A 27,944-nucleotide genomic window follows, 5' to 3' on the forward strand; every position below is an offset into this window, starting at 1 on the left:
AGATATCCTTACAAACGTTTGTTTACGATCTCAGTTTGCCCATCAGATTGAGGATGATAAGATGAGCTATGAGCTAACTGAGTACCGAGATAAGAAAATAATTCTGTCCAAAAATTTCCAGTGAAATGGGATCTCTGTCGCTTACAATAATCTTTGGGTTTCCATGTAGCTTTTGAATTGTTTCCAGAAATGCAGTAGAAATTGCACTGGCTTTAAATGGATGTGATAATGCATAAAAGTGTGCATACTTGGTAAGTCTGTCAATTATCACCATGATGACACTCTTTCCTTCGGACTTGGGTAAACCTGTGATAAAATTCATTGAAACCTCCTCCCAACGTTGGCTTGGAATGGATAAAGGTTGTAATAGACCCGGGCTCTTAATTGTTTCAACTTTATTTTGTTGGCAAACCAAACATTCCACCACAAACTTTTGAATATCCGATTCAAGGCCATCCCAAAAAAATTCCTTCTTAACCCTGTGGTAAGTTTTTAAAAATCCTGAGTGCCCTCCTAGGAGAGAAGTGTGCAATTTCATAAGAATCTTTTGTTTGAGTTGGGAATTCTTACATAGGTATAAGCAATCTTTGTACCATAACGAATCATTTTTCCAGCTAAATGTATCAGATGTACTAGTATCTTGTTGTAACATTCAAATGAGTGCCCACACTTCTTCGTCATTCTTCCATTCCTCCCTTGCTTCGTTTATCCAATTTGGTTGGATAATAGAAATGGCGCACAACAATGCTTCCACATCCTCATCCTTTCTTGAGAGTGCATCTGCCACAACATTTTGCTTCCCTTTTTTGTAGATGATTTGAAAGTCATAACCCAACATCTTTGTGACCCATTTTTGTTGCTCTTCAGAGAATAATTTTTGTTCTAAAAAGTATTTAAGACTATTATGATCCGTTTTTACCTTGAAGTGTCTTCCCATTAGGTAGGGTCGCTATTTCTTAAGGGCATGTAGTATTGCCAACATTTCCTTCTCATAAATAGCTTTGTGTAAATACTTTCCCTTGATTGAATGAATTTCGAAGGCACTGGTTCTTTCATCTTGCATTAAAACAACACCAATTCCATTTCCTGAAGCATCACATTCCACAATAAAGGTGTTTGTGAAGTCCAACATAGCTAAGACCGGTGCTTGGCACATTGCCTCTTTAAGATGTTCGAAGGCCTTTGTTGCTTCTGGAGTTCATGAAAATGCATCTTTCTTCAATAATGTTGTTAGAGGTGCTGCTATTCTCCCATAATTCATAACAAACTTGCGATAATACCTTGTCAACCGGAGAAATCATCGCAAATGCTTTATGGATGTGGGGATTTTCCATTCCTTAATGGCTTTAATTTTGCTAGGGTCTACCTTAACACCTTCATGAGATACAATATGACCCATATATTCCACCTCATGTACTCCAAAGAAAAATTTGGAGCTTTTTGCATATACTTGTTTCTCCTCCAATAGTTTGAGCACCCTGTCAACATGTTCAACATGATCCTTCTAAGAGTTGCTGTAGATTAGTATATCATCAAAAAATACTAACACAAATTTTCTAAGGAAGGGTTTGATAATGGAATTCATCAAACCTTGAAATGTAGAAGGTGCATTGGTAAGGCCAAAAGGCATGACCAAAAATTCATAATGACCCTCATGAGTTCTAAATGCCGTTTTCGAAATGTCTTCAGTCTTCATTCTGATTTGATGATATCCTGAACGAAGATCCAACTTGGTGAAGTGAATTGATCCATGCAATTCATCAATGACAGGAATGGGAAATTTATCTTTAATAGTGAGCTTGTTGAGCTCCCTATAATTTGGACACATGTGCCATGATCCATCCTTCTTGTGCACCAATACTACTGGAGTAGAGAAATAACTTTGACTAGGTTGAATTATACCAGCCTTTAGCATTTCTGCAACCATACATTCAATTTCACTCTTTTGGGCATAGGGATATTTGTACAACCTGATGTTTGGAGGAACACTTCCTGGAATCAAATGAACAACATGATCATGATCACAAGTAGGTGGGAGACCTTTGGGAGTCTCAAATACCTTGGAATAATTGTCCAATATTTTTTGGAGATCTGGAGAAATAGATGATTTTGATGTGGGAACCTCTAGCAAACATAATTGTACAATTACACCTCGTTGTTCCTTCTTTAGAATCTTTGTCATACCGTTAGAGCTGATTATCTTTCCCGGTTTCCTTGCAATGCCCCTTAATTCAACTTCCTTTCCTTCTGCACAAAATTTCATGAAAATTTCTTGAAAATTAAAAGCTATTGTACCCAAGGATTGTAGCCATTGGACTCCTAGTACAACATTAGTACCACCCATTCGAATGGAAAGCATTGGGCTATTCAATACATATTCTCCCATGGATAGCTTGATATTATGGCACTTTCTAGAGCAATTTATGGTTGCTCCATTTGCAACCATCATTTGACCCTCTGGTTCTGGATATAGGAAGCAATTCAATTCCTTTGCTATCTTACAATGAATAAAATTATGGGTACTTCCCGTATCAATCAACACTATTACCTTTTTCTTCTGGATATGTCCTTCTATCTTGATAGTTTGAGGAGTGGTAATTCTAGCCAATGCATTACAGGATATGGTCGAATTCATTTCTTCTTTATCTAGGGTTTGTTCCTGGAGTATATCCTCTTCTTTTGACATTTCTTGTTCCTTTTCTTCCTCCTCTTCACAATCTATGTAGAATAATTTCTTCTCAGCACACTTATGACCTTTAGTGTATTTGATATCACAACTGTAACAAAGCCCTTTTGCTCTTTTTTCTTCCAATTCTTGTGGTTTCAATCTTGTAGGTTGTGGAAGGCTAGGGGAAACAACACTTCCATCTTTATAGTTGTGAGTGGTAGGCTTCCTGGTTGCCATAATTTTGCTTTCCATTTTTCTTGCTAACCTGAACGCCTTCTCCAATGAATTAGGTTCCCAAAGGCGAACCTCATGTTGGATATTATCTTTTAAAGTCCCTATGAACACATCAATCCTATGCTTCTTTGGAATATCTTTTACCCTTATGATCAATTTTTGGAAGTCCTTAGTGTGCTCCATCATTGAACCCTTTTGTTTGAGATTTATCAATTGGCTAAAAAAAGTGTTTCTTTTTGTATCCTCATAACGTGCTATCATTTCTTCCGTAAAAATTGCCCAAGTGACAATTTGTTTATGAGAACAAAGCCATCAATACCATACAAACTCATTTGGTTCCAAATATAAATTTTCAATACGTACCTTTTGCGTGTTTTGAACATTATGGAGATCGAAAAATTGCTCCATCTATAGTATCCATGTTCCGGGATCCTTGCCATCAAACTTCCTCATATCGATTTTTTGAACATGGTGGGTCTTTAATCCAACATTAGAGTCTGTGAAATCATGATTAAAATTTCTTTTGTTCTCATCATGAGTTTCCTTTACCACCCTTTCACCATTAGTGACCATTTCTTGTAGCAACTTATTCAAATTTATCTTCAATTCTTCCATCTTATCGTCCATGCCATTCATTTTAGCGTCCATGCCATTCATCTTAGCTTCCATGTCATCCATCTTAACTTGCATGCCATTCATATTAGCTTCCACGCCATCCATCTTAACTTGCATTCCATTCATATTAGCTTCCACACCATTCATCTTGGCTTCATTTACCTTTAGTGAGAGTGAAATTTGTTGTACTTGGTCTTGTAATTTTGATATATCATGTTGCATTTCTTCCTCTTTTTCACGAGTCATGCTAGACCTTTTCAGGTTTCTTACTAGGTGTTTCCATTTTCTTTCTTCGGGGCATTAATTAATGCTAATAATTCTTCACTATTCCTTTTGAATTCCTTCAAACTAATTTTTCAAACCAATCTTATGCAAAATTAAAAAAACTACACACCTTTTTTTCACTTTGTAAGAGCTTGATATTGAATTTGTTGTATCTCTGTAACAGAGGATCTCAAATATCTGAAATCGCGTCCTGCGGTAGCCCTTTGAGTCCACTTTCTAACCCAGGAAGTCTGATCAAGATTGGACTCTCCAAGGAAGAGTTATGCCAAATCTCCCACGGTGACCTGATTATAGACTAGTTTAGTAGAGTGAACTTGTACGACGTGCCACTTGTACCTGTTTCGACCTTAGTACCTAAAACTGATACATATAAAACTACAGGCCGTCCTTTTTTTGAAACTTCTTACGAAATTTCATTCTGATACTTAAAACGAAAGTTACGATGATTTTCCCCAGGTCACCTATTTGTAATGTAATTCAGGAGTCTGCAAAAACCGTAACTTCCTCAGATCATATCTCCGCAAATGTAGTGAGACAAGCTTTGAAATTTGGGCCAGAAGTTCAGAACGCTTTCAGATCAAATGGGTTTTTCTTGTAGCTTCTAAAATGTCGCAGAAAAAATGTTATAGCAAAAATGCTACGATGACCTGTTTGGAGAAGCGAAACCCTAGAATCCAAAGCTCTGATACCAAATGTTAGGAAGCCAACTCACAAAAAGATAGAAAAGATAGATCAATGCCTTAGAATTCAGCCTCTTCGAGGGGGCAACCTCCTTTACATTACACAAATGAACAATTCTTAGATGATTCAAATGACTAAACCTCCCTTCTATATATAGGAGTCTAAGGGGTCACAATAGAATCAAGGCGACATAACAATAATAACACAAGGGCACAAAAATAACAATAGTGGTTTTCTATGGGGCATACTAATAATAATATGGGGACAATAGGGGCACAATAATAACAATAAGGATACAATGAAAATAGTAATGGGGGAATCACTAGTATTATAGAGGCCTAACAACATGTCTTGTCGTGAAGGGTCTACGTGCCCTGTGTCTGACACTCGAATTTGCGTGTCACCCTGCATGTCTCATGTCCTTGTGTTAGGGGAATTAGGTATACAACAAGGTAGAAAGGAGTAGATTAAGAAAGAGGCACATAAATGCAAGAGATGATACATTCAATGAGGATACCTTAGCATTCATCTCTAAGGGTGGAATTGACAGTTCTAATAAGTTTTCCAACACAATAACTAAATCAAGGTTACATATGAAAAAAGAGGAGGCTAGGAGGAGCTTATCACATGAATAATTTAGGATGGAAAAACCTCCTATCTTTGATGGGGAAGTTGGAAAGGGTGAAGACACTGAAGCAAGGATTTTGGGCCTATAGAAATGTTTTAGAGTGTTGGATTTTTTTGTAGCTCGCAAGTTATTTTTGAGAAGTGAAAACTCACCCAAAGGAATTGGTTGGGAAAGTTACCTAGAGTTGGGGTTTTGGACCCAAATATGTGGGTTTAAGACCCATGAAACTAATTGATTATTATAATTTATTGTTAATGGGTCGAGAGGAAAAAAACCCTAAAAATCTAGATTTTTCCTAAATGACCTAAAAGAAAAATATAAATAGAGGCCAAAGGGAGAGGCCTAGCCACAAGAGAGATGTGACTTCTATTGTGTAAGGTGTGCCATAGAGGAGGGCCAAATTTTGTCCAAAAGGAATCAAGGTGGATGGTCTGTCTATTCTACGAGGGGTAGAGTCTAGCATTGTGATCACAATATATTTCTAGGGAGGCCAAAGGTTAGTTTTGGAGGGATGAGGCTGTTGTGGAAGGGAGATGGCTTATGTTGCTAGGCCACAACCACAAAGGAGGTCTATAATAGCTTGAGAATGGCTGCAAATTGGACAATAATTGGACAAAAGGGGCCAAGGGTTCTTGAAGTTATAACAACTCATCTTATGATCAACATAAGTCCAAGGAAGGAGCCACATAATCCGAAGGAGGAGAAATTGAGCTAGAGGGGAAAAAAGGAAGTCTATTCTGTGCATTGCAAGAGGCCAAAGTCTATCCAGGATCAAAGCTGAAATTCTGTGTATGGTTTGAGCCCTAAAAGACATGTTTCTTCGTAAAAAAGGATGGTTGAAATTCTGTCGAAGGCCACATTTTTTCTGGAAAAGGTCGAGGGCTAAAGCCATAGGAAGAGGCTTAACAACCTCAAATTTGTCACTGTAGGAGTCCGAAAGGCCTTAGGCTCTATGCGCAGAAGTTTTGTAGAGGGCCAAAGCCCCAAAGGCAGTATCACCAAGGTGCCTCAAATAGAGAGACAAGGAAGTAAGACTATGTGGGGGGATGATATGCTGAATAAGGTGGATTGCTGAGTGTTATTCATGAATTTTGTTCACTAGTGGAGTTTCGAACATGGTGTTTTGGTGTCTAGTATGTAGTGTAGTTGAAGGGATAAGTTCATTGTGAGTAGTTTAAGTGTTTGGAGTTGGTTATGTAGTGGTTATTGAAGGAAAAAAATCATTTTAAATAGTTGTTTGGACAAAGCTAATGGAGCTATTTATTTGTGTGAAGGAGGAAAATGAAAACCAAGTACATCAAGGGAAATAAGGACTGAAAGGGATGGTAACATCAACAAGTAAGTCAAGAATTTTTGTTCTTGTTGTTTTGGGCAGTTTGAAGGTAAAGAGGGATTTGAACTCAAGCCCTAATTTGTATACCATGTATACTAGCTGTACTAGTGATATTAAGGGCCATGATCCATGGTATGGGAGACCTAATGATTCTTTATTGATGGATTAATAAAAGTGGAATTTTGGGCCAAATATTTTTGTGTACTTTTATGATTTCACTACTGTAGTTTTTTGCTATGCAAAGTGCTTGTAAGTTGGGGTTCCTAGTGTGTTTGTGCGCTTCGTTATCCATATACCAGATCTAGGGCCCAAGGAAAATTCAACATGGTATCAATGCTACTTTGAGGAGCACGCGGATCGTAGTGTGCACAAGAAAGCAAAGTGAGTCAGTGGATGTTGTGTAGGCTTAGAGGGAGTCTAGCTTTAGAAGGAGTATGCAAAGGAATGCCAATTGCGCAATGGAATTCTGAATCATCATGTTCAAGAGAGAGGAGTTTCCAACCCATGGTTGTGTAAGGAGAGGCATGAATCATGTGAGGATGGTCATGGGCATGCAAAGAAAGTCATGGAGTTGGAAGCACGAAGGAAATATCTTCCTCATTAAGAGGGAGTGTTGGAATTTTTGGAGCTTGGAAGGTATTTCTGAGAAGTGAAAACCCACTTAAAGGAATTGGTTGGAAAAGCTACCTAGTGGTGGGGTTTTGTACCCAAAGATGTGGGTTTAGGACCTAAGAAACTAATTGATGATACTAATTTATTATTAATGGGATGAGAGGTTAAAACCCTAAAGATCTAGATTTTTCCTGAATGACCCAAAATAAAAATATAAATAGAGGCCAAAGGGACAGAAGAGAGATGTAACTTCTCTTGTGCAAGGTGTGCCCTAGAAGAGGGCCAAGTTCTCTCCAAAAGGAATTAAGGTGGATGATATGTTTGTTATACAAGAGGCCGAGTCTAGAAATGTGACCTTAGGACTTTTCTTGAGAGGCCAAAGCTTAGTTTTGGAGGGTTGAGATTGTTGTGGAAAGGGGATAACATATGTTGGTAAGTTAATGTCCCAAAGGAGGTTTGTAGTAGCTTGATAATTTCCACAGATTGGAAAATAGTTGGACAGAAGGGGCCGAGGGTTCTTGAAGGTATAACAATTCATATTGTGATCAAAATAAGTCCAAGGAAGGAGCTGAAAATTATGAAGGAGCAACCAGGCTAGAGGAGGACAAAGGAGGTCTGTTCTATGCATGGGAAGAGGCCAGAGTCTGTCTAAGAGCAAAGTCGAAATTTTGTGTCTGATCCAAGCCCTAAAAGATCCATTTCTTTGTAAAAAAGGCCCACTGAAATTCGATTGAAGGTTGCTTTCTATTCTGGCAAAGGATACAACGTTGAAGCCCTAGGAAGAGGCCTAACAACCTTAGATCTATCACTGTAGGGGGCCAAAAGGCCTAAGGTTTTGTGCATAGGAGTTTTGTAGAGGGCCGAATCCCCAAAGGCAGCTGAAAGTGACCTCAGACCTGAAGCAGTAGCATCGAGGTTCCTCAGACAAAGAGCTGGAAATAAGATGATGTGGGGGGAAGCTATGTTGAAGAAGGTGGATTGGCGAGTGTTATTCATGAAGTTTGTTCACTAATGGAGTTGTGAACATGTTTTGATGGCTAATATGCAATTTAATTGAAGAACCAAACTCACTTTGAGTAGATGAAGTGTTTGGAGCTAGTTATCTAGTGGTTATTGAAGGACATAAGCCATTGTAAGTAGCTATTTGGAGATAGGAGTTAAAGGAGTTATTTCTCCATGTCAAGTAGGCAAAGGACAACTAGGTACATCAAGGGAAATGTGGACTAAAAGGGTTGGTTACATCAACAATTAAGTCAAGTATTTTTGTTCTTGTTGTTTTGGGCGGGCTAAAGGTCAAAAGGGATCTGAACTCAAGTCATAATTTATATACTATATATACTAGCTATACTAGCGATATGAAGGGCCATTATCCTTGGTAAATGAGCCTTAATGATTCTTTATTGATGGATTAATAACGGTCGATATTTGGGCTAAATATCTCTGTGTACTTTATTGATTTCACTACTGTAGATTTCCATAGTGCAAAATGCTTGTAAGTTGGGGTTCATTGTTTGTTTGTGTGCTTGGTTAGCCATAGACTAGATCTAGGGCTTAAGGAAAATTCAACACAGAGTGCATAAATACTTTGAGATAATGAAGGCATGAGTAGCCATATTTAATATGAGAGGCAAAGCTAACATATGGTGGGATTATCTCAAGAATGTCAAGGGAATTTGAGAGAAGAAATGCCCTAGAGTAAGTTTGAGGCATACTTTAAGGAGAAATACTTGTTTGAAAGGTATTATAATCGAAAAATTAAGATATTCCACGAGCACAAGCTTGGACAAATCATTATGGAGGCACATGCCAACAAGTTCATAGAACTACTGAGGTATATGCCCTATATAAAAAACATGAAGATAAAAATCTAGAGATTCCTCAATGGAATGTAATGTTCCTATCAAGACCAAATATAATTCTCAATGAACCTAAGATGCTAGAGGACACCATCCAAAAGGCCAAATAATATCATGACTAGTCGAAGCATAAGACTGGACCTTGGACAAAATGGAAAAAGGAAATGACTAGCTTTAGGAAGAAATGAATGAGATCTTCACGCTACAAGTAGGTTGAGAAAAGTTTCAAGTTCAACCTACTAGCTAATAGTGAATTCTGTCAGATTTTTCTCAAGTGTGAATAAGCCAAATCGAACAACAAAGGAAGAGGTAGAAGAACCAAGGAAGAATATATTGAAGTGTTGGGGGTGCAGGGAAAAGCACCTATTAGGACACTGTCCACACTGAAAGAAAGATAGTAGAAGGGTGTGCAATGTTCAAGATGCCACTATTGCCAATGGTGTGTCCATGAGTTTAACTTGGATTTATGCATCCGTGGAAAGAAAGAAGGTTGACCACCAAACCTTAGTGGTGGTAATAGAAGGTATACTTGTCGACCACCCTGTTTCAATTTTAAGTGACCCTAGTTCTAGCCTCAATTATGTCACTCAACAAGTTGTCGAGGCCTATGTTTTACAAAGAAAATGACATGGCAATTCATGGCCATGGCTAGTTCAATTAGACATCATTGTTGAAAGGAAGGTTTCCAACATCGTGGAATCATGCCAATTTGAGATGCGTAGCTTACCTAGACAATCCATTTTAAATGTTTTTCCTTTGGGGTCATATGACCTGCTAATCAACATGGATTGGTGAGTAGTGTATAGGGCCAGATTGTACTACTATGATAAAACATTGAATGCATAAATGATGAAGGAGAAAAAAGGCTACTACAAGGAGTATGGAAGCCTAAATGTGAGACAATTTTTAACTCTACAATTGAAGAAATATTGCAAAAAGGGATGCCTCTTGTATGCCATACAAGTGAGGAGTTCAACAGGGATTGTGGTCTAAATATTGAAGACCATCCCATGCTACATAAATATATTGATGCATTTCTTGAAGAGATACTTGGATTTTCACCTAAGGCGGACATTGATTTCTCCATGGAGCTCACTCCAAGCACTGTGCATTATACTAGATGAGTATGACCAAACAAGTGGAACTAAAGTTTCAGCTAAAAGAAATGTTGGACGAAGGGTATATTAGACTTAGCATGTCGCCTTGAGGAACTCCAATATTATTTGCAAAGAAAAAGGATGGTACCCTTATACTGTGTATTGATTATAGACAACTAAATAAATGTAATGTCCCCTACTTGATCCTATTATCTTAAATTATGTTATCAACCTACTTGCTAGTTGATTCACTTTGGTGACTGATTCTGATAGGTAGTATTAATACATGTACAAGGCATGTGTATGCTAGCTACATACCCACACTTCGCACAAATGAATTAATATCCTTTGATTACCATTAAGCTTGATTAATGTCTCATTAATGGATTAACCATTAATCCTGATTAATGATTATTTACATTAATTCAATACTAAATTAATTAGGATTCTATTTTGATTTGATGGAGTTGTATAACATATATTATTATTTTATTATTTTTACACCTTGACATCGTTGTTTGAAGTGAACAAAGTTTGTTCTTCTGTTTAAATACTCCAAAAGACTTGGAATATATAGATCTCCATTGAAGGATACAAGAATATATATTAAAATGTACGAGTAAGAATGATGTTACAAATGAGAGTGAGGGGCCTCCTTATATACTACACATGTGACTCTTCATGGAAAGTCATGTCCCATTTAGACATGCCTCTTCAACACTAATTACTAGTTAACTAATCATTATTACAATTATCATCATTATTTATATTCAATATATTTTATTCATAACATTTCCTTCCTCTTCAAAAATATTTGTCCTCAAAGCTTGCTGATGAAAAGGCTTGATTTCTTTTTTTTTTGTTTCGAATGTATTCTCGTCTCAAAACTGTCATCTTCATTGATAAAAGTTGATATGATCCTTGGAGTGATATATAAATTTGTTGCATGGAGAAAGGATCTGACCTCCATAAATTAATATTTTGTGGAATCTTTCGATTACTAGAAACTCGCGATGAATCATTATCGCTGCACTGAATTGTGCACACTTCAGTGTCCTTTTGAACACAAGTTTGTTTTTGTTTTGTTTTGAGAGATACATATATGCAGACTGATTGGAATGTTTGATTTTGTGACTCAGATGTAGATAAGGAGTTTGTCTTTCCCTTATCATGTGTGTGGCAAGATTGAGACTTACTTGAAGCTTTGATGTCGTCGAGCTGGTTACAAAATCTTTACCTAAGTTTTTCATCGTTTGAACTGCAAATTCTAAGTATGTCCTTACTTCAATTGGGTTTGGATTTGTTTGAATTGTGAGATTAATAGGATTTGTGTTTGTTTCCTTTTCTTCGACTTGGATATTCATTCTAAAGACTTTGATACTTCTTTTGTGAGTAATTATTCTGACTTTTTTTTTAATGATTTCTTATCATCCTTAAGTTTATTAATTTGAGTGAGTAGACTTTGATTATGGTTTCTCAGATGTAAGTTCTTGCATTTTTGATTCATCAACCTTTTTTCCCAAGGAAAAAAAGCGCAATTTTCATTAATAATAAGAAAATTACATGTTGTATCTTCACCATGTATGAGATGCAGTCACCGGTAAATGGAAAACCATTTAGATCAGTATAGTCATAGTTCAATATTTACAATATCAACATAATATTTACATAAAAAGATAAATGCATAATCGTCTTGTGAGCCAAAAAGCTGAACAAAAAGCAAAAAATAACTGAATGATCTTTATGAAGATCATTCCGATATGTTTCCATCCATCTCGATGAATGGTCGATGAATGATTCTTCAACTTCATTTTCAATGCCTTGACATTTAAGCTTCTCATCTTCTATATCTCTAATTTGTTCCAATAACTTTTGGTTCAGGGCTTTTAGGCACAAATTTTCTTCTTCCTCTTTGATAGAATCTTGTTGAATTTCTTCTCAACACATTGCTTTTCTTCTAATTTTTTCTTTCTTTCCTTGGACTTCTTGACCTTCGCAAGTAATTTTTGGCTATGGTCCCTTAGACACAAAATTTCGTCGTCCTTTTCTGTTAATTTTTATTCCAGTTTTGTAAGTTTTTCCTCTCATTCGGTCATTTGCACCAATACATCATCTTGACATTCTTTCGCATTAAATAATTTTACACATATTGGACAACATAATTTACAATTTTTATGAAGCCATGGATATTCAATGTATGCTATACAAGACAAGAATTTAGCCCAAAATAATGATTTTTGTGTGGAACTCATCTTCTGTTCTTTTTTTGAAATCCCTTCTCTAGTCACACACACACACACACACACACATATAATAATTTATTATTATTTTTTTCATTTTATTATAAAATTAAATTACTATATAATAGTTAAGAAAAGTCTTTCGGTAGAAATCACATAAGAGAATTTTTTGGCTGATGCGTTTCAAACCAACAAGTGCAGTTCATCATCAGGACCATATGAAGAGGCATACCATGACAAAGGCTTAAATCGAGAGCAATGTAGAGACATAATTTCAAGTAACAATTATATTTGAACAACAATATTTAAATTATGATATTAATTTATTAATATGTTAAAAACAAATATTATTCAGTAACGACTATATTATTATATCTAATATAGCCGTTACTAAATAATATTTGTTTTTATAGCCGTTACTGAATAATATTTGTTTTTAATAAATAATATAGCTGTTACTGAATAATATTTGTTTTTGATATATTAATAAATTAATATCATAATTTAAATATTATTGTTCAAATGTAGCTGTTACTTGAAATTATGTCTCTACATTGCTCTCTATTTAAGCCTTTGCCATGGTTTACCTCTTCATTTGGTCCTAACGATGAACCGCACTTGTTGGTTCGAAATGCGTCAGCCAAAAATTTCTCTTATGTGATTTCTATCGAAAGACTTTGCTTAATTCATTATGGACCACAAAAGCTTGAATACAGAAAAAAAACATATATTATAATTATCATATAATTTATTATATAAAATTTATAATAAATCATATAATAACGAATTGTTACCTCCACAACTTAATTTGAACTAAATGTGAAATGTTATTACCAAGGAAAAATGACCGCCTTGACCAGTCACGATGAACATAGTCAACGTTTGGGACCGACTGTTTGAAAAAAATATGGTGGCAAGGGATAGGGAACGTAGCAGATAGGGATTTTCAGAGGGAGTTTGATCGAAGGGTGAAGTGGCTGACGGTGGCTGTTGGCTATGGATTTCACTGACATAACAATTTTTACAGGCGAAAATACATCTCGTGGAGTGAAATCGATGGACGTAGTCCAGTCTGCTGTCAAATGGCAACAGTGTTGAGTGATGTCGATGGAGGTAGAGAAACAATGGAGGAATGAGGTGGTTTCAACGGTTTGCAGTGGTGTTAAAATGGCAGTTGAATTGGTGGTCAACGGATATAGTAATGGCGACCGATTAGTGGCTAGCAGGGACGAATGTGGTGTCGTGGATGACAAAGGAAATTTCGGCGTTTGTAGTCTGCGACTGTACTTGTGGGCGATGACGGCTTGGGTGTTCACATTGCTTTGACGATTGGATAGGTGACTGTGGATCGAGCAAACAGATGATGGCATAGGCTGCAGGTGGACAACGACTGCACACTGGTTGTTGCACAGTGGACCTGCTGCGGAGGTTTCTGGTGGTGGTGAGGCTATGGTGGCTGCTATTGGACGACACCTCAGCCCCTTTTTTTTTTAATTTTATTTCAACAACCTCGTTTTTTAATTTAAACTATTTTTTTTTTCAATTTCTATAATTTTTGTTGACTTTATATTTCATTTTTTTTTTTTTTTGAATGTGTGTGTTTTCTTTTTTAAGTGGCCAAAGGACTAAATATCGATATGGAGAAACTCCAAATTTTGGTAACGAAATGCTTGAACTGTGACGACAACAAGGTTGATGAAAATTGATGGCCAAAGGCCGTTTCAGATTGGTTCTCTTATGCAGCGGTGAAGCGACCAAAGGATCGAACAACTTTGATACCAAATGAAGCGAACAAAGTTCTTTCTTCAGTTTAAATACTCCAGAATAATTGGAATATGTAGAGCTCCATTGAAGGGTACAAGAATATATATTAAAATGTGTGAATAAGAATGATGTTACAAATGACAGTGGGGCTTGCTTATACACTAGGCATGTGCCTCTTCATGGAAAGTCATGTCCCATTTAGACATACCTCTTCAATACTAATTACTAATTAACTAATCATTATTACAATTGTCATCATTAATTATATCTAATATATTTTATTCATAACATTGTCTCCTCGAATTAAGTTTTAGATAGGAGGATAGGTGGGAGGGGCTCGAGGAGAGGGAGGGAGGTTGGCAACATAATGGGGAGGTTGGTGGCATTAAGTCAAGGGTACGGAGGCATAAGTGTGTGGATTTTTTTGGGAGAGGGGGATTTATATGGAGACGTTAGGGAGGGATTCTTATGGGAGGATTTTGGGGAAAGAAATAGGGGGAGAGGTTTTGGGAGTGGAATGTTGGAAATACTGAGAGGGGGGTGAACCATTATTTTGTTACTTTTGGAAGATTTTTCACTTAGTTAATAGTGAAATTGAGTTCATGTCACATAATCAATCATCCACAATGTATGAACACGAAGATTAAAGTGCAAATTGAAATTTGAAGAAGAAATGATTAAAACAATCTTTAATTTATTACAATCTCTTGTGAGGACACCAATCCTCTATAAACACCAACTTACAAAAACTGTAGGCTCCAACTTGTCAAGAAGATGAGGACACCAATCCTTAGTAAGCACCAACTTACAATAATTTCTAGTTCCAACCTAAACTTATCCTTTAATACACCAGAAATTTCAAATTAGGCTTGAACTTGGCATTCAAAACACTAGGACTTGACCTTCAAACCGAGCCTAAGCTAGATCTTCAAATAGCAGAAGTAATCCTTAAAAGTTGACCTTCTAATAATAGAATGCATCCCATGAAACTCAACCTTCAAACAACAATACTCAACCTTTACAGGGATAGAACTTGACCCTCAAATCAAAACTGCAACTTGACCTTAAGACATGCCTAAAACTCAATCTCTATTGGGACAAAATTCAACCCTCAAGATAGGAGGCCAAATGCTTGGCCTTCTCCTCACCAGAACTTGGCCTACTCAGCCTCCAAAGACACCTCTAATCAACCCTAAAAAACAAATTTCAAACAAACCAAAAAGCCTTCCCAAGAACAATGCCAAAAACTCTTTAAAAGATGTGCCAAAACCCATCCACAGAAAGCTGCTTCAAATTGGCTTCACTTCACTTCTTCTTAGTTCATGAGGTATGAACTTCAGACTTGCTCCTTAGCTATCCTAAACACAAAGATTCATTTTTGACTCGAGTGGTTAGAAATTCTCCTTCTCACACCTATTAATAGAGCATTTGGACGTTGGGATAGGGCCAACTTGTCCACAAGCTAGGTCAATTGGTGTAATTAGTAGAATGTATAGTGAATATTCAAAAATTCGTTTCTCATAAACCATGAGGAGTTATAAGGAGTGCCATATATAATTGGAAAGGTCTTGGAAAAAAATTTCTAACCATATATCTTATGCTCCCATTTAAGCTAGGTCATTGGAGTAAAAATGCCTTCAAAGATAGGGTATTCAAATGGGGCCTGCTTGTACTTTGCCATTGGGTCATCTTGAAAAAATTTCAGATTTCCTCATTCCTATGGAATTAGAGGGAGTTCCATGTAATGTTGGAAAGGTATCAAAGTATGCTATTTTACTATGTAATTTCCTCTTTCATTTGGGTTGCCTTTGACATCAATAAAAACCATTTTCAGCATGGAATAGAGAGCAAGGGGTTTATTTTGGTGTTGAGCAATAGAGGGGTTTTGGAATGGGGAGGTTGGTGGAATTAACTTAGGGGTGGGCAGGCATAAGTGTGGGAAAAATTTTGGGAGAGGGGGATTATTATAGAGAGATTTGGGTAAGGGGTGGGGTAGGGGGTCGGCCGAGGGGTTAGGCGGGGATGCTTACGGGAAGTTTTTGGAGAAGAACTGGGAGGAAAGATTTTGGGAGTGGAACATGTAGGAATTTACAGGGTAAGTTCCTCAGAAAGAACACCAAAAGGACACTGCTCACAACCAGATCACAGATCAATACACCAGTGTTTTTGACGTGGTTAAAACCCTCAAAGAGGGAAACAGTCCACGGCCTGAGCCAACGCGACCACTTCAGGCAATTTATTAATAAAAGAATGAAAATTTACATATGTTTCTCTCATGCACGGATTACCCTACAAATGACCCTCCATGCACTTTAAATAGAATTCATGGACCAATCGGGTGTCAAGCCACGGATCAAGTGTCGGTAATACCGAGGAGAGAATGAACCGTCAGATCACTACATATCGTGACCGTCGGATTGTAAGTTACAAAATGTACAATGGTAAAGAAACACACTTTACCTAACTCTATACCTAACTCTACACTAGACCAAGTTGTACTTAACTATTTCCTATGTGTCGGAATATCCTAACATCCCCCCTTAAGAACAATTTGGGATAGGATTGAAGGATTTACAAATATGACACAATAGGAGAAGGAAGGAGGCACTAGAGCCTATCCCCCCTTAGTGACAACTTCCTGAACTCCAACCATAAATCGAAGTTTAGTGAACTTCGCCTCTGTGAGAGCCTTTGTGAAGATGTCTGCAACTTGATCATCTGTTGAACAATATTGCACTTCAAGAACATGGTCGTGAATGAGTTTTCTGATGAAGTGCATGTGCAGTTCAATGTGTTTGCTACGCTGATGTTGGACTGGATCTTTGCATAGCTGAATGGCACTTTGATTATCACACCAAAGTGTAGTCGGATGCTGCTGCTCAAAGCCAAACTCTGACAGGATTTGACGAAGCCACAAGGCTTCCTTACTAGCTTCTACGACACCACGATACTCTGCTTCTGCTGATGAAAGAGAAATGGCACCCTGTTTCTTGCAAGCCCATGTAATAGGTCCTAAACCAAGAGTGAACACATAACCGGCAGTAGACTTCCGATCATCAGGGTCACCAGCCCAATCAGAATCAGTGAAACCAACCAATAGAAGAGATGCTGTGGCACTGTAATGTATCCCAAACTAAACTGTACCTCGAACATAACGAAGTATTCTTTTAGCTGCTTTCCAATGACTTTCACGGTGGTTTTGCATGAACCGAGCAACAAGGCCAACAACAAAGGAAAGGTCAGGACGAGTATGGGTTAGATACAAAAGTTTTCCTACAAGTTGACGGTATAAGGTAGCATCAACTTCAGGAGAAGTACAAGTGACTGAGAGTTTGACTCCAGACTGAAAGGGAGAAGGGGCTGGCTTACAGTCTTCCATGTGAAAATGACGTAGAATATCACAAGCATACTTGGACTGGGAGAGGGAAATACCCTCTTTGGATTGCAAGACTTGAAGACCGAGAAAATAGTGTAAGTGTCCTAAGTCTGTCATTTCAAATTTCCTTTTGAGGCTAGACTTCACATGGTTTATAAGGTTGGGATCACTACCAGTAAGGATAAGATCATCAACATAAAGAACAAGGATGATAAGAGAGTTGCCCACTTTCTTGGTGTAGACGGTATTGTCAGAATGACACCTAGAAAAGCCAGACTCTAAAAGAAAGCTATCCATTTTGGCATACCAAGCCCGAGGAGCTTGCTTGAGACCATAAAGGGATTTCTTAAGTCGACAAACAAGGTTGGAGTCTGTTTGTATGAAGCCAATGGGTTGTTCCATATAGATTTCTTCATGTAAGTCCCCATGCAAGAAGGCAGATTTAACATCCATCTGATGGACTTCCCATTTGAAAGAGGCAGCAAGGGAAAGAACAAGGCGGATAGAGTTCATTTTGGCAACAGGGGAGAAGGTTTCAGTGTAGTCAATGCCTTCAACCTGTGACAAGCCCTTAGCAACAAGACGAGCTTTATGTTTATCAAATTTCCCATCTGGTCCATACTTGGTTCTGTAAACCCATTTGCATCTAACAAGTTTTCGTCCCTTTGGTAAAGGAACAAGATCCCATGTATCATTTGCCAATAATGAATGATATTCTTCATTCATAGCTACTTCCCAATCTGGATGGCTTGAAGCTTCTGCAAAGGTGTCAGGATCATAATTTACTGGAGCTTGAGCCAGTAAAGAAGAGGCTCTCTCGAACTGAGAACGTGTGCGTCGCTGATCTGTAGGATCACCGACAAGATCACCTGCTGCATCTCGAGTAGCACGAACCCATTTTGGAAGCTCAGGAGCTGAAGGAGGATCCTGAGATGGTGGGGGAGGATTGTCATCCTCACTTTCATCATCTGAAGAAGAAATGTTTTCAAAGGTAGAAGAGATAGGGAGAGGTGGCACATCCGCCGGACTAGGCTCGCAGGCCGATATATTTTCATCAAATTTTACATCTCTTCTAATGATAACATTTTTGGACTTAAATGGAATAAGTCTATAGCCTTTGACATCTTCAGAATATCCAACAAAAGTACATTTTTCACTCTTAGGTTCTAAAGCTTTATGCTTTTCATCTGGAATATGGGCGCACGCTTCACTTCCAAAAACACGAAAGTGACTTACATCTGGTTTGATTGAGCTCCATGCTTCTTCTGGAGTGATATTCTTTAAAGCCTTAGTAGGAGTGTGATTTATTATGTAATTTGCACAGTTAATTGCTTCTGCCCAAAAACTAAGACCAAGTCCTTTAGATTGTAGCATACAATTAGCCATTTCCTTTAAGGTGCGATTCTTCCTTTCAGCTACACCATTTTGTTGTGGAGTATATGGAACAGTATGTTGCATTTGAATTCCATTCTTAGTGCAATAGTTGATGAATGTGTTTTTAACATATTCTCCGCCATTATCAGATCTTAACTTAAGAATTTGATGTCCAGATTGTTTTTCAACAAAGGCCTTGAAGGCCAAAAAAGTGTTAAATACTTCACTCTTGAGTTTTAAGAAGTATACCCAAGTGCGTCTGGAGAAATCATCAATGAAAGTTAAGAAATACTTGCAACCAGAGAATGACACAACTGGAAGTGGACCACATAAATCACTATGCACAAGCTGTAAAGGTGCTGAGGCGTGCCAAGAGGCATGTTTTTCAAAACTGTCCCGATGATGTTTTCCGAGTGCACATCCGGAACAAACACCATCTCTGCAAGATACCATAGGAAGACCTGTCACCATATTTTCTTTACATAGATGCTGAAGGGAGCGATAGTTTAAGTGAACAAATCGCTCATGCCAAAGTTTGCTCTCTTCATCGTTATGAGCAACAAATACTGAGGGAAGATTTGATGACCCAAAGTTGTGAAACTTATACAACCTTGTAGAGTCATCAGCAATGCCAATAGCTAGAATCTATTTAGGATCTTTTAAGTCCTTGATTACAACATCATGAGGTGAAAATTCAACGATTTTACCTTCACCTGAATGAGTTATCTGATATACAGATAGAAGGTTGCAGGATAAGGTTGGAACACATAATACATCATTAAACTGACCATTGTCTAGATGGACAGTTCCAGTCCCTACAACATTAAGAGATCTATCATCACCAACATAGATATTTTTGGTGTTACAATCATTTAAAGAAGAAAACATGGCTTTGTTTTTGGCCATGTGATAAGAAGCTCCAGAATCAATGAGCCACTCATGAGAATGAGAAGAAGAAGATACATTTAATGCATAGCCAGACCGCGATGCTTGACAACCACATGCAGAAAGTGCCATTCCTGAAGATGAAGTTGAAGTTGATTGCCCCAAATGGATGTTATGCTTCTTCATTGCTGCTTCCAAGGCTTCCATCTTTTTAAAGCATTTTGATTCTAAGTGGCCATATCGATTACAAAAATTGCAATGTCTATCAGTCTTCCCTTTATTTTTATTTGTCTTATCATTTTGTTGAAATGATTTTTCATTTTGGGGCTGAAATTGCTTAGGACCCTTGTTTGGTTTAGGACCATTCCTTTTAGGATATGACTTCTTAGGATTCTTTGAATTTGGTTGCTACTGGGCGGCTAATGCTTTCTTGGAAGAGTTTCCAAGATTAAGAAGACCAAGGTGTAAGAGTTTTTCTTGTTCTCTTATTAAAGAATCACAAAAAGAGTCAAAGGAAGGGGGCTTGTAGTCTTTTCCTTGAGAAATGAAGGCTTCTCTTGTAGAATGGAAGGTGGAAACAAATACAGAGTAGGCTGGTCCCAACTTAGTAAGGATGGAATAAATAAGGTTACTATCTTCTTTCTTAACCTTAACACCTTCCAAAAGATATCTAAGGGTCTTGAACTTAGACAAGAAATCTTCAATGCAAGAAAAATTATTAGGGTCCAATGTAAGCAACTCATTTTCAAGTTGATGGGCTCTAATTTCATTTTTAATCCCAAAAACTTTATTGATTTGTTCCATTGCTTCATGAAGAGTTTCAAGTTCTGCAATATGGAATCTAAGATCTGGAGAAATAGACATCCCTATCAAACCACGTGCTTGATCTTGTCTATTTTCCCATTTAGCAGCCTTGTCTTCATCTTTCGGTTTCTTTTCTTGGCCTGTGGCGATTCGGTAGAGACCTTTACTTCTAAGTAAATCCTCCATGTAGGACAACCATTGGAAGTAGTTGGTGCTGTCAAGGGTAACTTGGTATTGACTTTCCATTTCAACAGAAACTGAAGCTGAAGATGCTGAAAGTAAGTGTTCCAATGGATAGATCTCGAAAAATTAGGCTGGTTTAAAAAAAAACGGCTCTGAAAAAGGCTTCCGGATGAAGAAGTTATGGCTTTTTGAAAAAGAGTTGTTGAAGTTGCCGACGAAGTGCGGGAATGTGCGGAAATGAAAAAGTCCGCCCCCACAAAATGGAGACTTGAACCCAAGACCTCTACTCTCTTAAAATAGCTTTGAACCAATTGATCTATACAAAAAATTTGAGAGAGAGAGAGAGAGAGAGAGAGGTGGGGGGCCTTGGGTTGCGTGCTTGCTTTGAGAAAACTCTTTTTCCCTACAAAACAAAAATCACAAAACCCAACACAGACATGCAAAGAAAACGAACCTTATGGCTCGAAGTTAGCTTTACCCAAAAAACTAAATATTTTCAAAAATTGAACCTTGCGGCTCAAAGTCAGCTTTAGCCGAAAAACTAAATATTTTTCTCAATGTTTCTGATTTTCCGAGATCACACTAAGGTGCAGGGAAAATAGCATACGCATGAGAAAAATCCTTCCTTTCTGTTTCTGATTTGCCCAGATTGCACAGAGTCGCAGGGCAAAGAGCATACGCAGAAATGAAAGGTATAGATCCGGTTAAAAAAAAGGTAAATAAACCGAAACCGAAATAAGCAGAGAGAAAATAACAGTAAACTGCAAATAAAGACTGTATACCTCTAGATCTTTAAAATGACGCAGCTAGGGCTACCAGAAACCTTTTCGCGTGAAACGAAAGGGGTTCCTCACTGGAACAGATGCTCCGAACACAACAGAGCAGTCCTCTCGGCCCGAAAGCAGTCAGAAACAGCAGATCTAGGAAACGGCAGTCGGATGCAGTTCTACCGGCTTCAGATTTGGATCACCAACGGACGCGGCCCTCAAAGAGCTCTGATACCATGTAGGAATTTACAGGGTAAGTTCCTCAAAAAGAACACCAAAAGGACACCGCTCACAACCAGATCACAGATCAATACACCAGTATTTTTGACGTGGTTAAAACCCTCAAACAGGGAAACAGTCCACGACCTGAGCCAACGCGGCCACTTCAGGCAATTTATTAATAAAAGAATGAAAATTTACATATGTTTCTCTCATGCACGGATTACCCTACAAATGACCCTCCATGCGCTTTAAATAGAATTCATGGACCAATCTGGTGTCAAGCCACGGATCAAGTGTCGGTAATACCGAGGAGAGAATGAACCGTTGGATCACTACATATCGTGACTGTCGGATTGTAAGTTACAAAATGTACAATGGTAAAGAAACACACTTTACCTAACTCTATACCTAACTCTACACTAGACCAAGTTGTACTTAACTATTTCCTATGTGTCGGAATATCCTAACAGAACAAAGAGTGAGGAGTTGATTTTGGTGTTGGGAACTAGAGGGGTGTCAACATGTGGATTTCAAACACACTATGGCTATAGTTTGGACTTGGGCTCGAAGGGCTAGGGAACTTGGGAGGTTCTTTGGGCTAGGAAGTTGGATAGACTTTTCCAGTTGGCAATATTACATATTCAGTTGGGTGGTCCCAATAGGAGCATTGTAACTAAGCCACCATAACCATGTATTATTCTTCTTACTGTAATGCTTAAATTCAAATAAAATGCTTATGAAATGAAATATATACACATGAATTATGTTGTTAAATTTGAAATATGATGCTGCTAAATATATTGTTTCTTCTATTTACATGTAAAGGTTGGTGGAATTTTGTTATGGTTGAGGCTCCTGGAACATGGTCTCACATGTGGTATGAGAGCCCATATTCAAAATATGGACCCTAAAACCTGTTAGAACAATCCTTAATACCTACCCGCAAAATAAGAAGAAGGGAGAACATCATCGAAACCTTTGAGAAGCAAGAGAAACAATAAAATGATAGACATATTAACAAATGCACTTGCATTGCATTGTTTTGCTTCTATGTTTTATCATTTTTTTTATTTCATCCATTTTTTTAAACCAATGCATAAACCAGGAATCCAAAAAATAAAATAAAATTGTAAACTGAACCATTAGGATAGGGATATATTGGATCCTTCCTACCCCTACAAAAATGTAGGTATTGAGACAATACTGACTTGTTTAAAAGCCCCTGCTCATATAAATTATAGAACTTCTTTATAAAAGCTTGCAAAATGAAAAAAAAAAAAAAAAAAAACTTAATATATGGAAAGTGAGAGAACCGTTATTGTTATACATTACACAAAAGAGAATCCTAAAATATATGTTTCCACAAATCCAAATAAGCATGAATCACCTTTCAGAGAAGAATACCATTACAGAGACATAAGATCCATGAAGGCAATGAATTATATCATCTCTTTTGAAAAGGAACTTAGTGGAAAGGACCTCAAAAATTGCTTAATTTCCATTGTTTGTCTAAAGAATAAACATTAATTGAAAACACTCGTCAAAAGTGACATAGTCATTGCATGCTTAGAACATTTGGGGAGAATATAACCATAAATAAATCCCGGAATATACATTTTACAATTTAGGGTTTCAAAAAATCTATAGCAATTCTAATAAAAAAATAAGTAAATTGAAAACAAAATGTCTATGAAAAACTTTTTCTTATGAAGAAATTACATAAAATTACATCCGACATTGCGACTAGGGTTACTTTCAAAGAGAAATATTAGAGTCAAAACACTAGAAATAAATAACATAGACACTTAGAGCGTTGAATAAATCGAAATTTTGATTCCTGGAAACGATAAAAAGATAAAAAAGATAATTAAAGAATGAATAGGGTAATGAGTTGAAAGTGTAGTACTCTGCATCAACCTCCTTAGTCTCATCGTAGACCATAAAATCGGTAATACCGAACTTCAAATGGGTATGAAGGATGAGAGGGAGCTCTTGGTCAACCTTACGATTGGGGTGATGAGACATCACAATTTCTTTATCGCCAAACACACTCTTGTAGAAACATATGGAAATATAGCATGCGGTGCCTCCAAAATCAAATGGGGTTTCCAGATAGAGGAATTTGAAGACTTTGCCCATACATTGTTCCCCTATATGCAAGGGTGCCAATACAAGAACGTGGAAATTACAAGCATTGCACTTGGGATTAGTGCATGGAAATTTGTGTATACCAACACAAATGTGACAATGATTCTTCAACCATCCCAACTCCTTTAGTGTAGCCATTAGCCACAATGTGAGATCCTTCTCCATATTTTTCATAGTAGGGCTTAAATAACACCTTGACAAGCCGATCTCCTCTCTACCAGAAATTCCCTAAATTTGTTAAAATTCCACGATTAATTGTGGGGACATTAGCCAATGGACCTAAAATGAAATCAACTAAGTGTGGTTCAAGCTACTTCTCATAGGGATCTCTGTTTTGATTGCTCCAATGACCAAGAATACTTTGTTTTCACCTATTCTACTAATGATGAATTTCTAATATAGGTTAACCAGTGATCTAATGCCAAAATCTTTACAACTCCAGGATCTGACACGAGATATATGACCATAAAAACACGACCTTAGATATAGTTGGGCATCATCTAAGCTAGTTTTAGGACCAACACTCCCTGTATGCCTACTGGGGTGCGATCACCTACAGGTTTCTCCACTTTGGATTGCGTTGGTCACCAACAAGTTGCTCCCCTTTGCACTTGCGTTGGTTCTAGAAATACGGGAGAATGATCGAGATTCTAGAAGTTTCCCCTTCTATGAGTTTCTAGAGGTTTTTTTAACTACTTATATTGGATAAAACATTCAGATCCTATCCTACCCTACTTTGGAGTTTTCACCACTTATCCTTTGATTCTATCCCTAAATCAAAGGTGGACTCAAACCCTATATTTGTAATTGGATAAGAACTCCCAACTTACCCTACTTCTATATATATTCCCAACCTTCTATGTGGTTGGGGGTTGGCTTTTGGAGAGTAATTATTCCCTTATGTTGTTGTGAGTGGTTATTATCTCATGCATTTTGGTTGATTGGAGGTCCATATTGTGACAAGGAAAGGACAAGTCAACAACTTGGAGGAGCTCTTCTACAAGATCAACTGCTACTTATGGTTGTAATCTCCTTCCATTTATATTAATGCAAATAATTCATTGTTTTCCTATATGTGATATTGTTATTTCATATATTTCAATACCACGTTGATCTAATGAATGAAGTAATAATTGATACTGCATATATCTCGTAGTTTCTTGGCTTGTGTTATCTGATTGTTCAGGTTCTAATTTTGGCATTCGGAGCTGGAATTGGAGCTTCCAAGCTAAAGAAGGAGGATTCCAAGTAGGCCTCACTCTGTTATCTATTTACTTTAAGGAAAAGAATTGGGTTCCTTGTCTCTTTGTTTTTTTAGGTTAGCCACCGACCTAGGGGATATACTCTTGCACGTAATCATAAATCCCGTATAACACAACCAAAATATAGTGCACAAGAAAATTATCCAGTCGTTTGGCTATTTCGTCGACTTCCAACTTACTGTTCCTCCAGGTAGATCCATAATGCCACTTCCATCAAGTCGGTCCCGTAAATTTCTATTGTTTGAGTATGGATCATATATATTTATAATTCTTAGTCTGTGCCTAAAGCCCCTCATATATCCGATTAGAATAATCCCAACAAATGATTTATAGGCTTTGAAAGAGAAGAATTTTGGATCCCACATGGTTGTGAGTCCATAAGAGTGGCCTGAAGCACTCATAGTGTACCTCCCAACTTGGGAAAATTTTTAATAGAATATCCCTAGCATGATCTTTTCCATAAGTTGTTTCTTGGAAGAGAATTATGGATGGTTGATTTAATACAATTTTTGATCAAAGGGATTTTTTTTGGGCGAATCCCAACCCACGTATATTTATAGACATGATTTTTATTTAGAATGTGTATCAGTGGGAGTTTTCACTCCAAGAACCTGTGAATCAATTGACATTGAATGATTAATGTCACCATCAGAGAAACCTGGATCAAACAAAGGATATTGTGCTTCCTCCAATGCCTCAAAAAATATTGTTTTAAGATTTGTCGAAAAATCTGCACAGTTAGATATCTTCTTATATTTGGTACTCTACTTCTTATTGGCCATCATGTTCTTCCTTTGTTTAGGCAGGGAAACACCGCATGTTCTTGGAAGAAAGTATTTTTGATGGTCAATAGTTCTAATCCAATGGAATCATCACATTGTAGCATATCCAATTTTGTATCATAAGATAATGGAGATGAAAAATTTCCTTTGTAGCTACCAAAGTGGATAGGCTCAAAGCTAGGATCAGATGACTTTTGTGTTTTAGACCCCCTTGACGACAATACATTTGCACGAGAATTATGATGGGATCCCGTTATATTATCCCCTTCGATTTTGGAGAAGCTAGAGGATTAGAGATTGGTGGTCTAGTTGCAGGTGTAAGGGATAATCGTTCAAATCCTGAAACGATCTCCTCAAGCACAGGTGGAAGTTATTCTTTAATTCCCTTTTGAGTTTAAGTAATCTGCCTCCAAACTTAGATATTCTACTAAAACAGCCGAATTGCTAATATTACCCGGAAAATAGTAGAACTTCACTTACTCGGAACCGAAAGAAAACAAAGCTCCAGCTTATAATTTCTCGGGTCCGAAATCTGGATTAACCTGCGTATACTTTTACCACGCAACAACCATTGGGTCATTCCCTCCACAACGGACGATTACAATCATCCGGACTTCAATGGAATTAAGCCACAGTTGAATTGCTCATCGGGTCCGAAAATTTTATTAACCACCATTCACTTTTCCACGCGATATCCGTTGGATCTCGCTCCTCTAATCGGACAACCCAAATCAACTGCACTATTAACCCAGTTTGATAAAATATCGCGTTCGGTTTTGGGTTAAACCTCGACGTTGATTTGCACGTGACTACCGTAGATCTAATGGTTCTGTTGATCGGACGATTCTAGGCTTCTTCGGTTTTCCTCACAAGTTTATCAGACTTTTTCCTCCTTCCGCTATGATTTTAGCGCTTTCGCCAGGTTTAGCTCTTCACTAATGAATTCAGAGTTTAGCTAATTAAAGTTCCAGGGGTTGAAACACATTCGACTTAACTTAATGCACAATGAAGGACAAATTTAAACACGAAAACAATGGATCATACAAAACTCTAAGTTTACAGGCCAAACTGGAATTCAACAATACACAGAGATATTTCGAAGGAATTCAACCTCCGGGATTTAACCTTTCATGCATAAAATACACAAAGATACAGAGATATTTCAATTCTTTTACAGTCTAATTCTCCATAACCAAGTCCATCCAAATCCTCTTACAATAGTTCAAAACTTACATAAATACTTTACATCCAACAATCCGATCCTCAATCAATGGATCAAATCTATCTAATCCTAGATAAATACCTAAATTGCTTGATATTCTCCTCGAGAATCTCAACTAAGTCTGAACTACTTGGATTAATTACAAAATCATTCAAATACCTATATTCTAGCTCAATTCCTATCTAGAAAACTTTGTAAATTGATAGCTAAAGGATCCCACTCCTTTGCTTGTAATTTTTTTTTGGATTTTTGGAATAAATGAAGCCTTTTGTCTTTAAGCCTCATGCTCTTGCATTAGACTCTTGAAGACAAAATTCTTCATGGGCTCCTATCCATGAGCTCTTCTACAGAACGGCCCAAATTCTGTAGCATGGTTTTTGTGACCCAGGTAGCATCAACAATTGGTTGATTTTCCACTTGACCAAGCACTGAAAATACTCCTGTCCCCTTGTTTTCTTAAACACTCTTTTATCCAATATCTTCTCTAGTTGTAATGCCTTCACTATAGGTAACTGTTTTATCCAATCCACCTCTTGTTATTCCTTGTCTTCTGCTGTGTCATCTTCCTGTCCCTTTTCATACCTGTACAAATCAGCAACATTGAAAATTGAAGATATTACAATACCAGGGGGTAACTCGATTTCATATGAATTTGTAGAAATTTTCCTTAAACCTCTGCATGGTCCAATCTTCTTGAATTTTAATTTGTTATACTCCCTTTTTGGAAATCTTTCCTTCCTTAGGTGTGCCAAAACCAAATCTCCAACCTCAAAATTTACTTCTCCTTTCTTCAAATCTGCTCTGTTCTTGTATTATGTGTTGCTGTCCTGTAGCTACTGTTTTACCTGTTCAGGAACTTCTTAAATCTCCAAAGCAAAATATTCTCCTAGAGCACTCCTCATTTCA

Source organism: Pinus tabuliformis, chromosome 8, assembly GCF_031772625.1.
Source record: "Pinus tabuliformis cultivar Carrire ecotype Pingquan chromosome 8, CPIR1, whole genome shotgun sequence".
Classification (NCBI taxonomy): Eukaryota; Viridiplantae; Streptophyta; class Pinopsida; order Pinales; family Pinaceae; genus Pinus; species Pinus tabuliformis.